The 13,648-nt window shown below is 43.3% G+C and overlaps 2 protein-coding genes across 2 annotated transcripts in view; one reads left to right on the forward strand and one right to left on the reverse strand.

Annotated features, from left to right (window-relative positions):
- The window catches only part of FHIT (fragile histidine triad diadenosine triphosphatase), a 1,587,164-nt gene that overhangs the window by 1,523,667 nt on the left and 49,849 nt on the right, over window positions 1-13,648 (forward strand). The gene's annotated exons all lie outside the window — the stretch shown is intronic.
- The window catches only part of LOC149124337 (uncharacterized), a 605,541-nt gene continuing 599,315 nt past the window's right edge, over window positions 7,423-13,648 (reverse strand). The window contains exon 4 of the transcript XR_016214266.1: window positions 7,423-7,442. The gene's annotated coding sequence lies outside the window, so the exon portion shown is untranslated. The remainder of the gene's footprint in view (window positions 7,443-13,648) is intronic.

The raw sequence follows: 13,648 nt of genomic DNA on the forward strand, positions 1-13,648 counted from the left end.
CGAGGCCCCTTTGTGGTGGCACAGCTCCCACTGTCTTATTCTAAGGTCCCTGCTGCCTGGCTGAGTGCTGTTCTCTCTCTTCCAGTTGACTTTGGCACCTGCACTTCCCAAATGCCTATATGATCCATTCCTTCTAAAAGAGCTTGATCCAAAAGATAGCAAAGGAATAGCCCATGTGGATAACGTTACCCCTCCCCGCCCCAAATATTTGGCCCTGTGGAAGCATTCTTGCTCTAGAATTGGGCTTTTCACTTGTTCAGCAAGCTTTCCCCAAGAGCAAGGCCTGTGCTTAGCCAAGGGGATGAATCACCTAAACTCTCAAGAAGCCTGTCTTTAATAGACTGTGACAAAGGGAAATTAAGGGGTCCTTTGCAAGGGGCAGAAACACAGTACAAACTGGCTTAAGAGAAGGGGAAGGGAAGAGTTTATACAAGTCCAACAGCATGTCTGATTCAGGCATAGCTGGGTCTAGGGGCACAAGCAATATCATTAGGGGCTTTGTGTCTATTTCTTTCCTCTCCTCAAGAAATTTAATGTGAACAGCAACAGCTTGAGGCTCATATCCTACTAGCTTACGGTGGGGAGATTGTTTGACTCAGGAGTACTTAGAAAAGCTTTGCAAAGAACGCTATGGGCAAACTTGAGTTACAGACTCAGTGTTCAAAACAAAACAAAACAAAACAAAAAAACAACAAAAACAACTATGGTCAGAAGGGTGGAGTTCTCCAAGAGGCCCGATCTGGATCCTGAATACATCTCCAGACCAGTTAGAAATGGAATCAACCCCATTCAAAAGTATGAAGAACAGGCTAGTTCCCTACTTAAAAGAAGGATTCTAAAAAGGGAAGAAGATCTGAGTGCATGGAGAGCTAAGTCCAAAACACTGATGGAGCTGAGGTGAAGTTGGGAGATGTTGGAAATGTTCTGAGGTTGGAGGAGAGTCTTGAAGGGTGAATAGAAATTCAGTAAGAGTCCAGGAGAGTGACCGGAATTGAGTCATGTTTTGCTAATACTCCAATAGGAATGACCTCAGAAAATAATATCCATTCATTCAAAAATGTTACTGAGCCCCTACTAACCATAGAACTTAGTGCTGGGATTGATTGTAGTGATAAACGAGGCAGGTACTTTTGGGGATCTCAGGGATTTTACTGTGCACAGAGGAGAGAAACATAAACAATTCTACAAATGATAAAAGAATTCCCCTTTTTATGAGTGCTTAAAAAGGGATCACTATGCTGGGGTTACATAACACCAGTGTCTTGCGTTCCAGTTCTCCAAACTATAAAATGGCAAAGGAGATTGACTTTCCCTCTCCCAAAACCAGCAGATGATGCAAAAATACCATGAGGAAGACAGATGAACTCATTTACATACATTGGCAAGAAAAGCAAGGAACACCTTGAGGTAGGGAATAAGAGTTGGGGAAACCATCTGATCTTTACTTAGATGGCTGACTCACTAAATGCCATCTTAAAATGCATTATTCCCGTACTGCCCAAATGACACATTTGTCCTTACCCTCTTACTCTGCCTGGCTCAGTGCTTGCTTTTGGTTTTTCTGCCTTTTGTCCTTAAACCACAGTATCTACAACACTATCATCTTGTTTCCTCTGATAAACCATTTAAAGGTAAAAAAAAAAATTTTTTTTTTGGGTGTGGAAGGAAGGACAATCTGGAGATGTTGCTGTGAAAGTACTGACTCTGTTATCCAATAATTTAAATTGATTATACTATTTGGTAACCAATCTGGTCATAAAAAGATTCTGTGTTAGAATTTGCCCTCCTAGGCGTTTCCAGGGGAGAAGAATTTCCCTGCTCACTGATAGACTCCTGAAAACAGCAGTGGATAACAGCTGAGTCCAGCTACAACCGGCAGTGCTGTGATGCAGAAGCATTGCCCGAAGTAAGCTCTGTGAGTGACAGGCAAGGGAGGTCATGTTTGCAAGATTAACTCTTACATTGTGGCTCCCTTCCATTATTTATGAAATAAAAGCCAGATGCTTCTAGTTAACATTTTAAATGGGTTCATATTCCCAGATAGCTTGTAAAATCCCATTAATAAATCAAAGTGCCCTTCTTAACAGAATACAAGGGATGCTACAATGTTGCTGATGTACTAATGAATGAGGAGCCCTGGAAGCTAGATTCACAGTTTTTCTGAAGTCTTGGCTCTCTCTCCTCCATATACACATATCCCCACAAAAGGACTGGAGCAGAAATTCAAGGTAAATGTCTCAGTGTCACAGGCTAGCAATGTGTTTTCCATAAGACCAAATGAGTTATTAGGAGGAAAATTTCCAAGTGACTTAAAAGATGCCATTTAAATTCTATTAGAATTTTTTTAAATAAAAGGCAATGCATTTAGTGAAAATAACATGTAAGCCTTCCTGCAATATTTGATTGCTAATGAACAGAAAGTATTAATCTTAGCAACTGAGAAGAGAAAAATGCATAGTGTTTTTCATTAAATCAACTAAATGATTAAATGAGTTAGTCAGTAGAAACCATTTTAATTTTCTGAATGTGAAATGTGTAGCTTATAACAAATAAATTCAAAGCACCTTTCTAAACAAGTTTTGACCATAAAAAATGTGGGTTAGAAAGATGTTTGGTATTTTCTTCTTTATAGATAGTCAATATTTTAAATGCGGTGACATTAATTGTGCAGAATGAAATGCCCTGACTATCTAGCCTTAAAAAAAAGTTGGCATCCAGTACAATGTCCCTAATGGATCTTCAACACTATTACAAAATGATTGATTGTTGTCGCAGTCATTTTAGCAGCTTTCAGAGCTGTTATATTTTTAATTAAATTGGCTGTGAATTTTGTAAGTGGCAAAGGTTGATAAACTAGAGCTGGGTGCAATATTCCTATTCTTCTTAGCGTGGCTGTCATAGCTGGTACATTTATGTGCATAATCTTCTTAACATTCATAAGTCTTTTTGGTCTCAGGCATTGATCTGCAAAGATTACTAGCTGTTTGGAGATGGGGGAAAACATACAAATTTAGGCAGCCAGGAACATGGCTCTGAGACATTGCTTGGCGGACTGTAAGGCGAGCTAGCCTCAGAACCACACTAAAGCAACTTCCTGTCTTCCAGTTTTGTATGGCAGTGTGAGGAGTCAGATGGGTCAGCATTTCACCTGGAACATCATCACAAAGGAAAAGCAGATGCAGGTTAGAGGAGAGTGTTCCAATTGTTCTACCAGCAGGTTTTGAGAGGATCTTGGAGACGGGCCTTGGGCTGGGTGCTGCTAACACACATGAGTGGATATTGTAGAAGAGCCAGATACTGAGTCAATGGACCAAGGAGGGACCAGTTCAGAAAGAAGTTCCTTATATGAGAGGGCCAGCCTGAACAAAGGAGATTCATAAGCTTAGGGGTCAAACAAATCTTCCCTGTCCCAGTGGCCCAGGAGTTGGGATCTGAAGGTGGGATAGAAGAAAGCCAGAAGGAGGAGGAGGAGGAGGGGGAAGTGTGTTCTAAGTAGGAGAGCAGCAGATACATAGGCCCTGGGGCAACAGTGAGCCAAGACCTGAATGAAGGCCCAGGGATGGAGCCCTGGAACACTGGAGCCCCGTGCTTAGTGAGGGAAGTGAGTGGGAGACAGTGTCAGTCCCAGACACAGCACGTCTACTTCCAGGAACCCTTTGGAGTTGGTTGGCCAACTGCAGGTGAGTTGTCAGAATGGTTCCATCAAGGCAGAACATTGAGATGATCAGTGTTCACCAGAGGAATGAAGCCTCACGTGTGATGTATCAGATCTGTATTGGCCATAAGCAAGTAGAAGTCACAACCCAGGAGGAACAGTGGGAGATGTGGTTAATAGAATTACAGGATGTTAGGGCAGGGACGACCCTTACACACTCCATCTTTGCTGCCATCAATTTGCAGATCAGAAAGGTGATGCCCAGAGGGACCAGTGTCAAACTTTGATTGGCAGGAACCAGCCTATCTTGTTCTCAAAAGAGAGCTCTTCTAAAAACAGTCTGTCACTTCAACAGAATTTCTGATTTTTACTCTGGGAAAAAATGATGTCCTTGTTTACCCAACACATTGATGGTAGCTAAGAAGAGTTGGTAGGATACAGAGTGACACAGCAGCCAAGAGCATGACTTCAAAGCCAGAGAGGACTAGATTTGAATCCCAGCCAGGTTCACTCACCTCAGCAAGATTCCTAAGCTCTGAGCCTCATTATCCACCTTTGCCCAGTGGGGCAAACAGTAGTGCAAACATCACTGAGTCATAAGGATTATATTATCTTTCATACAAAATGCTTCACTCCATCAGGGACACCTAAACAGCACAACTATCATCATCTTAGAAGCACTGAACTACTCTTTGTCGATGAATGGATTTTCTTGTTCTCTTTATAGAAAATAAAAATGGGGCTCCACCTTCCCCACAGAGACAGGTACCTTTGAAGTATGAATTCCACTACCAGCGCCCCCTTTATCTGGAGTGCATGAGAGATTTCACATTTAGGCGACTAACTTTTCCCCAGTGAGTAACTTCCCATTGGTTCATGTGTTCTGCTGGCTGGAGGAACGTGAAAACTAACAAGTAATATGTAATGGCTACAGATGCTGGAGGTTCAGCTATAATTCAGAGAAGCAAGGCCCTCTTTTGTTGATATGGTTTACTATGGAAAGAATTCCAGCTTTCAGTATGCAGGGACCCAGGACTAAATCCTGCCTAGGCCACTTATTTATTATCTGTGAAAACTTGAGCAAATCGGTTATCCTGAGTCTCAGTTTTCTCCACAGTGGAGTGAGGAAAATACTCTTTGCTTTATGTTATGAGGTTTAGCTAAAAGAAGGCAACATGTCTGACACATAGAAAATGCACAATTTTGGCTCCTCGACTTAGACGAAACAGCACCCTGATAACTCTCGTTGAGTTGTCACTGTTCAGAGGTGGTGGGTAGATGAAAGCCCATTCAGTTGTGCAGCCTTTCTTTCTGAGGTGAACAAATGGATATTATTTTCAGCGATGTGCAAATGACCTCTGTGCCCTCTGGTAAAGCATCTGGGCTTGGCACCTTGATTTCTCCACTAAGGCATTCAGAACAGCAGGCCCAGGAACAGCTTGGGTGTCGAGAGCACCTGACAAGACAGATGCCAACGTGGGGAGATCATATTAGTAAAAACTGAGTGTGGAGTAAACATGGCAGTTACTTTCAGCGGCATAATCGCCATAGTTTTGAACAGGAGGCTGTGCAAATTGCAAAGGAGGGACAAATTTTCCCAGTTTTCCTACATTGAGGTTACAGATGAGCCACAGAGCTACCATTTGTATTTGCAGGCGATTTCAATCATTCTGCATGCGTGTTCTCCCTGGCAGCCTTTCAAAGCATTATTCCACGTTACTGTACTATTTTATCATGTGTCACATGTCTGACACGGTGCTCTCCATGGCAAGAGAGTGCTGCAGGCTAAGTTTCAGATTTTGTCAGCAGGAAAAAAGGAATTGTTACAATCCAGAAATGGCTGGGGAAACATAGCTTCAAGTGCTACAAATTTGTAAAAGGAAGGCTCCAGGTAGAAAGAAAGAGAAGGAACAAGCAAGTTCAATGTCATACAGGTTTCTGTGCCATGTTCTCAAGCAAGGCCCAGGACCCAGCTGGGCCATGTCACCCAAGTGTTTCACTGGCCGATGGGAGTCAACGTTTGATAATCCAAATGGAAGGGGGAAGAGGAAGCTGCACTCCAAGTGATTCCCATCACTGGCTCTTCTCTCTCTGTTACCTGGGATGATGGGGGCCAGGTTAGCATCTCTGTTGACACAGATTATTGGTCATTTCATTCTGTCTTGCTCTTTTGGTGTGAACCAGATCTGCTGAAAAGGATTGTGTGTCACCTTGCTACCCTTCTTCCTTCCATTTCACCCATCCAACGAAGATAGAGCTACCCATTGCCTTGTCTCTCTCATGCTCCATGCCAGATCCTATGGAAATACACATTGGACACGAGGCATGTGATCCAAGATCTCACGGGCACCATGACAGAGCCCATGAGTGGTGTTTTAGGTGCTGGAGGAGTACACAAGTGGGGCACTGACTCAGATTTTAAAGGAGCCACACCCCTATCAAACTCCAAAGAATATAAGGATATTTCACAATGCTCATGAAAAAATGCATGCTATCTTTTCATTCTATATTCCATGAATTGATGTTTAAAGATTTATTTTATGTATTTGAAAGGCAGAGTGACAGAGAAAGAAAGAGAAATAGACAAAGAGATCTTTCATCCCCTGGTTTGCTCCCCAAATGGCTGTAAGAATGAGTTCTAGGTCAGATCAAAGCCAGGATCCAGGAACTTCACCTGGATATCCCTCATGGGTTGGAGGGTCCCAAGCACTTGGGCATTTTGATAAGAGATTCTGACACCACAGTAGTGGCTTAACACTGTGCTATGACACCAGCACACCAGAAATTTTTTGTAGTACCCTCATACATGAAACATTGAAAGAAACAATCCAGTGATTTCAACCATCTTAGCCTGGTTGAGAGATGGGTAAGTCTGAGATAAAGCATAGTGTTAGAAATTCAAATAATTCCTTGTCTCTCAAATATTGAATATTAATTATGAGCTTGGCGATATCTAGAAACCATTCTATTATTTATGTGTCTTTAAATCAGCTTCCATTTTCTGCCCAAATCCATTCATTGAAAAAGCAAAGATTATATCGCTATTGTAATAGAAAAGCAGTGCAACATACCATAAATAGAAAATAGCCATAACAGTAAGTACAATGGAAAATAAATTTGTGTGATTAAATCCCAGCTGCATTCTGTTGTAGGAACCTGGAACCTGCTCTTTTCAGGCACAAAAGAGTGACCATTAAGGCTTAGTACAGTGTAGAGATCAGAAGAGAACCAAACTAACCATTTTCTCTCAAAAGCTGAGGAGAGAGAAGGGATGTAGATGGTAAGTGCTGACTGTGTGAGTCAGCATTCTTTCAGATCATGACTGTGTGCTGCCCATAACCAGCTTCTCTACTTGCAGTGGTGGCTGTCCTAGCCTGGGAGGACTCAGGCCTGATTCAGTAGAGTTGGAACAAACAGTTGTAAGGAATAAAGTGATAAAGGCAGAGTGTGGCTTTGCAAGCTTTATTAAGGAGTTTGGATTTTAGCCTGAAAGAGGGGAAAGGCAGGCAAGCAAGCAGAGGGCTGTCAGGCATGGTCTGATTTGCATTTCAGAAAGACCACTCACCTGCAGAGGTGGGACTGGACAATAAGGAGCAAGATTTGGAGAAGGGAGATGCAGGTGGTCTTTGTGAATCCAAGGGGAAGAAGATAGTGTCACAGCCAGAAGAACGGCTGTGAGAGGGAGCAGGAGGAGGACACTATCAAGTCTATTAATTGATTGGATGACGGCCATCATAGCTGCCCAGAATTATTTGCTCAATGACATGGGTAACAAGGCACATTTACCCTGGAGGGAAAGAAAAAAGTCTGGTTAATTCAGTCATTCTTAAAACTTTTCTTTGGCCCAGAAGCCTGAAGTATTGCACCTGCTTTAATTGCGAAGCACAAATAGTCTACCCATTATTGTCTACAAGTCAGTTCCCACTCCCCTCTCCAGTCCACCTTCCAGCTTCCAATTTGAGGTCTCTGATGTAGTCCTGTGTTTCAGAAGTGAGATCTGCAAACCAGGCATGATAGCTGATGATGATGATGAAGCTCCCTTTGGTGCCATAAAGTATAGGGCCCAGGGCGTCTTAGTTTCTCACATCATTTCCCACTTGTCTTAGGCATTGGATTGTAACTGGAGGCTCTTTTGTCCCCCAACTTCAGGGCAATTTGGCACTGTCTATGGTGTCACAAATGGAGAGGAAGGGCTGTGCTAGTCACTTCAGCAAAGATCCTGCTAAAAATCCTACAAGGCGTAGAGTAGCCCACCACTCCTGAGTCATTTGACCCCAAATGCCAGTGGAGGCTTACGTTGAGAACCCCATCAGGATGGTAGGAATGTTAGGAAGTGTCGAGTGAGAACAAAGAGGGAGGGTTATGGTGGGACAAGTGCTTCTAGCAGCATAACCCATGTGTTGTAACAGGTGTGTGGGCAAGGGCAAGGGATTGGGAGGATTGGAATTGAGAAACACAAGTTCTCTGAGATACTTCTAGGACTGAAATCAGAGCCTGGCTGCCAATCAGAGGCATCAGCAGAATAAAACTGGCTCCATTTGCCTCAAACACCCAGGGATTCACTCCAACTCTCTGAGGGTAGAAGTTTTGGGGTGACTTTTCCTGGGCAGGTACAGTACATGATTAGGGCAGGTCAAAGGGTCCATGGTACTGCAGCAGATGTATTAAAATGCCAGCAATCCTCTCTCTGTCTTGGCTTGCTTCCAAGCCCGTCCAGAAAACAAGCATGTCTGTTTCCAGAAGATGGTAGCAATGATTATTTTTTTCCTGGGGGAAAATGCCAGAAAGATAAACACTTTGTAAATTACTACATGCCTCCTGCCCGTAAGCTTGGAGTCTATTTGTGAGACATTTATCTCCTTGTGTAAGCACTCCTCCCCAAATTATCATTTAATTAATACACCTAGCAGCCTGAGGTGTGCCGATCAATAAGAAAGAGAATGGAAGAAGCCAATCTGATGCATCATGTATTGAACTGTCTGCAGAAAGCTATGAGCCTTCGTCTGACATGATCATGCCTCCAGTCTGCTGAGACACTGAGCGCAGGGTCGAATGTGTTCCTGTAGCATTTGGGAAGTTAGAAACACGCCATGTGCACCATGCTGTTCAGATTCATGAGTGAGATGGCATTGGGTTTCTCGTGATTTAGTGGATGTAGACTCTATGGCTAAAAATGAACTGACTTCCATATCAACTGGGAGCTCTGTTCTCAGTTCCGTGGATAGGAGCAACTCTCTTTTCTTGTTATAAGCACAACTCAGTAGATAACTCCTGAAGAAAACAAAGTAGATAAAATGTGAAGAAAACTAAGTATGTGTTGGGGGTGTTTTCATATGCTTCCTTAAGAATCAAGTAGATCTAGCGGACTGGTCAGGTTGCATAAGAAGTAAACACCTTCCAAGGCACATGGTTCGCTGTAAGTTGGATGAGCCTACTTCTCTATCCATTGCACCCCTCCACATTTCTTCTCTGTTACCGAGAGAGATCCCCAAAGCCAGATGTTAGCCAGATGCAGAGCACATGTGCTGATGTCACAGAGGTCCTCTGGTTTCAGCACCAGGTTTGCAGATGGGTAATGGTACTGTCCTCACATAGGAAGTAAATGACAGCTTCAGACAGCTCCCTACCCTATGGGCTGAGTCTTTATTCCTAGGCCTAGAATACAAGGGAGTGCAGAGATAATCCTCATTTGGGACCATATGGAGGCAAACAAATGCCCTAGGTTCAATATCCAAAAAGTGCATCCAAGCTGACTTCCGCGATCAGTGTTGCACAATGAAAATATCACTAAAATTCATTAGCAAGATGAAATCTATAACTTGCATCTCCTGAGAGCACTGGGAATCCTTCTTCTGTGAACTCTTGGGGCAGGGATTATCTTTCCCTTGAATTATAGTAAAATCTGTCTTAAGTGAGCACCCAGGGACCATCAAAAATTCGTAGCTTGGTAGAGGTTGCCCTTTAGCTAAAGGTCAAACAGAATTCTTCTGGAAACCTTAGGGGTTGCTTAAAGGTAAAATAAAAAGCTGAAATGAAAATTGACTTAATCCCTGGTTTATGAACCAAGTAGCACAGCTAAGCAGGATGACGGATGCATTCAGCTTAGAAATGCACTTTGACTTAGCTTTCTGAAATGCCTCATCCCTTCTGTCAGGTGTCATAGCCTTTCTGCCTTGTTAATCTTGTGTCTAGTAGATGCTTTTCCTTGCCAGTGAGTGGTACCCGTACATTTTGAAGACCTTTGGCTCTATATTAAAGACTCATAGCAGGGGTGATGTGATAGTGCTGGTCAGGCTGTGCTCAGAGTGCAAAGAGCAGGTGCCACTATTCCCTTTAAAAACCTAAATATCTTTACCTGGGGAGAAGGAAAATGGCTTAACCAATGTTGGCATTCATTCAGTGTGGGGCCTTAAGGGAGAGTCTTTATTCTGGTCCGCTATAAGGAATTCTCTTTATAATGTTTCAAAGAGGCCCACCATAGATAATACAGTCCATATATCATCTGGTTTCTAATCCACTCTGAAGTATTTAGAGGAGAATTTATAGCATCCTTAGGTAGCTCTCTGTGACTTAGATTGAGCTGTTATAACCGAATGTCATATACTGGGTGACTTAAGCAGTGTATGTTTCCATCTCATGGTTCTGGAAGCTGGAAATCCAAGATGGGAGTGCAGACATACTCAGGATATTGGTGGAGGCCCTTCTCCCAGTTTGTGGATGGCTTCCTCGTCTTCGTCACATGACAGAGATATAAGGCTCTGCTTCCTTCATGTCTGTGTAGGGGCACTAATCCCACCCTGGAGATGCTACTCTCCTGAGTTAATCTAACCCTCATTACCTCTCAAAGACCCTACTACCAAATGCCATAACTGGAGATTAGAGTTTAACACAGGAATTTTGAAGAAGAGACACACCTTCAATCCCTAGCACGCTGGAACTCCTGGGGCTAAATTAAGGAAAGAAGATCAGTGGATGACAGAGCCAGTGTGCTCTCCTGGCAGTCACAATCCATGTCATCCACTTTGGGGCAGCTTGAAATGGAGATGCAGGAAAAGGCAGTGGAGAGCTGGTTGTGTGGGAAAAGGCACTGACTTGAGGATTCCTCGATAGGGGAGCAAGGTTAATTCAGTGTGCTCAGATTAATGTCTCTAGGTCTTTTATCAAGCCAGATTAATGACTTCAGCATATTTTGGAAGTCTTGAAACTACTATTTTGAAAAAAAAAACAAAACATGATGGTGTGAGGCAGAGAAGTCATACATGTCTTCTATGCCTGCCTCGTAACTAAAGATGCATTTATGTTAATGGTAACGGAGCTAATGTAGCACAAGGATAAATCATCCCAGTTCAATTGTCTAATTGAAGGCTCCCTGGAAACCAGGCAAAAAACACAAAGGCAACCCATGGTGAAAGCCCAGAAATGGTTTATGCCTATGAAGGCTTGATTCTGTTGGCCCTAGCTCTCTGGAACCTGGTTCTTGGTGCCTGTCCAGAACAACACTCTCTTCCCTTAACAATATGTACTTCTCTGATTAAGTGGTTCTTTCCAAAAGCACCCCACATCAAGAATGGTTCACAACAATGCCATCTTCTGTTTGGAAATCCTTTCTTACATAAAAGCTAATAAACAAACAGCTAAATGGCAAGTGTTTCATGGAGGCCCTCAAGCTTCGAAGTAGCTGTCTTCACTAATGCAAGTCATGGTGATGCCAAGCAATTGGCTTAACCTTAGAGCACACAACCAATCAATAATCACCATTCTATCCCTTTCTAGCCACAGAATAAGGAAAAGTCAGCCATTAGCCATTTTGAGTTACTCTTTTTCAGTTTAAGTATATGCAGCTCCATGTACTTGTGAGATTATCTTAGAAAAGCTGGTTGATGAAGGTGAAAGATCAAAACAGAAGACCAACAAGAACCTCAGATTGACAGCTCCAGGTCTACTCACCATCTTCTGAGAGATTTAGAGAAGTTGTAGGATAAATTATAAATCTGTGTTTTCTGCACAAGGGCCTTATGCTTCTTATGATTCAAAGCCTACTTCTCTGTATAATGGGCCTAAAGAATGTCCTACAAAAGATGTGGCACAGTGGGTAGAACGACCACCTGCATCTCCAGCATCCCTTATGGGTGTCGGGTCATGTCCCAACTACTCTACTTCTGATCCAGCTCCCTGCTAATGGCCTGGAAAAAGCAATAGAAGATGGCCCCAGTATTTGGGCCCCTGCCCCCTGACATGGGAGACTTGGGTGAAGCTTCTGGCTGCTGGCTTAGCTCTGGCCCAGCACTAGCCATTGTGGCTATCTGGGGAGTGAACCAGTAGATGGAAGATCTCAATCTCTCTCCTTTTGTTTCTCCCTTTCTCTCTATGACTCTGACTTTCAAAAATGAATAAATACTTTCTTTTTTTAAAAAAAGATGACTTTATCCAAGGGGTTGTCCAGTTGTGACCCACATGCCAAGGTGAACTTTGTCCTTGTTGGAGACAATTTTGCATATTATCTCTGGCCACTTTCACATTACAATGCCAGAATGTTTGTGGGACACACCATATGGCCTGCAAAGCCTAACATATTTACTATCTGACCCTTTACAGAAACAATTTTGCTTGCCCCTGTCCTGTCCTAAAATGCTGCAATACAAGCTCCATGAGGCAGCTCCATGACTGATTGGCTCACCTGTAAATTACGTGGTTCTCATGACTAATGCTCACTCAACAAACACTAGACAGTAGAATTCCTCGTTCTCTCTGGAAGTTCTCATCACCTTTGTTCTTTCTCCCTTACTTTCCCAATGACTGTAGTATTAGGGTCCCAGCATTATCATCTAAGTTCAGTCTTACCTCCTCTGTTAGCACTTTGTTGGCATATGAACAAATGATGTTCTTTATTCAATAAATACGTACTGATCTTTGTAAAGTAGTGAACAAGCCAGATCAGGCCCAGGCCTTCAAAGAGTTTACTCCTGGGAAAAACACATACACACACATCATCATCATCATCATCATCATCATTATCATCTCAACCAGGCAAAGGAAATCAGATCAGGGAGCATGATAAAGGTATGTGGACAGGAGCAGATGGATTTGCATAGAGAGGTCAGAGGATCCCTCATCAAAAGGATAATGTTTCAGCTGATAACTGAATGACACTGTGTAAGCCTGAGAAACTCTGAAGCTGAGTTTTCCAGGCAGAGTGGGGAGTGGTTGCAAAAGCTACGCATCTAGGGTGAGCCTGGCATGGTCAGGAAGCAGAACTTTGTATGCCTTGGGCATTGTTGAGCAGGCAGGTGGAGGCACACAGCACCTAGAGGTCTCACCTGCCTACTCTAGGATAGATGTGGAAACATCCTTAGACTAGAGAATGACATGATCTAAGTTTTAAAATGATCACTCTGACCAGGTTACAATGACATGGTAGTGTAGGCAAGGAGATCAATTAGCAGGTTATCATAGTGGTTTATGTTAAAGGTAATGGTATGGGGACAGCATTGTGGTTCAGCTGATTAAGACACTGCTTCCAGCACTGGAATTCCGTATCAGAGTACCAGTTTGAATCCCATCTACTATGTAGCTGTTCCAGCTCCTTGCTACCGACATGGGAAGGCAGAAGATAGGCCAAGTACTTGGGCCCCTGCCACCCACGTGGGATACCTGAATGGAGTTCCTGGCCTAAGTCTGCCTGTTGTGGCCATCTGGGGAATGAACCAGCAGATGGAAGATTTCATCTCCTCCTCTCCTCTCTCCTCTCTTCTCCTCTCCTCTCTTCCCCTCCTCTCCCCTCTCCTCCCCTCCACTCTCCTCCCCTCCCCTCCCCTCCTCTCTTTTCTTTCTCTCTCTCCCACCCTCTCTCCCTCCTTTCCTCCCCATCTCCCTCTTCCATGCTCCCTCCCCCTTTCCCTCCCTCCCTCATTCTGCCTCTGTTTCTGTTTCTCTACCTTTCAAATGAATGAATAATAAACCTGGTTTTGGCTTATTTTAGAGGAGGTGGAGAGA

Source organism: Oryctolagus cuniculus, chromosome 10, assembly GCF_051225735.1.
Source record: "Oryctolagus cuniculus isolate XC-2025 breed Fujian yellow rabbit chromosome 10, ASM5122573v1, whole genome shotgun sequence".
Taxonomy (NCBI): Eukaryota; Metazoa; Chordata; class Mammalia; order Lagomorpha; family Leporidae; genus Oryctolagus; species Oryctolagus cuniculus.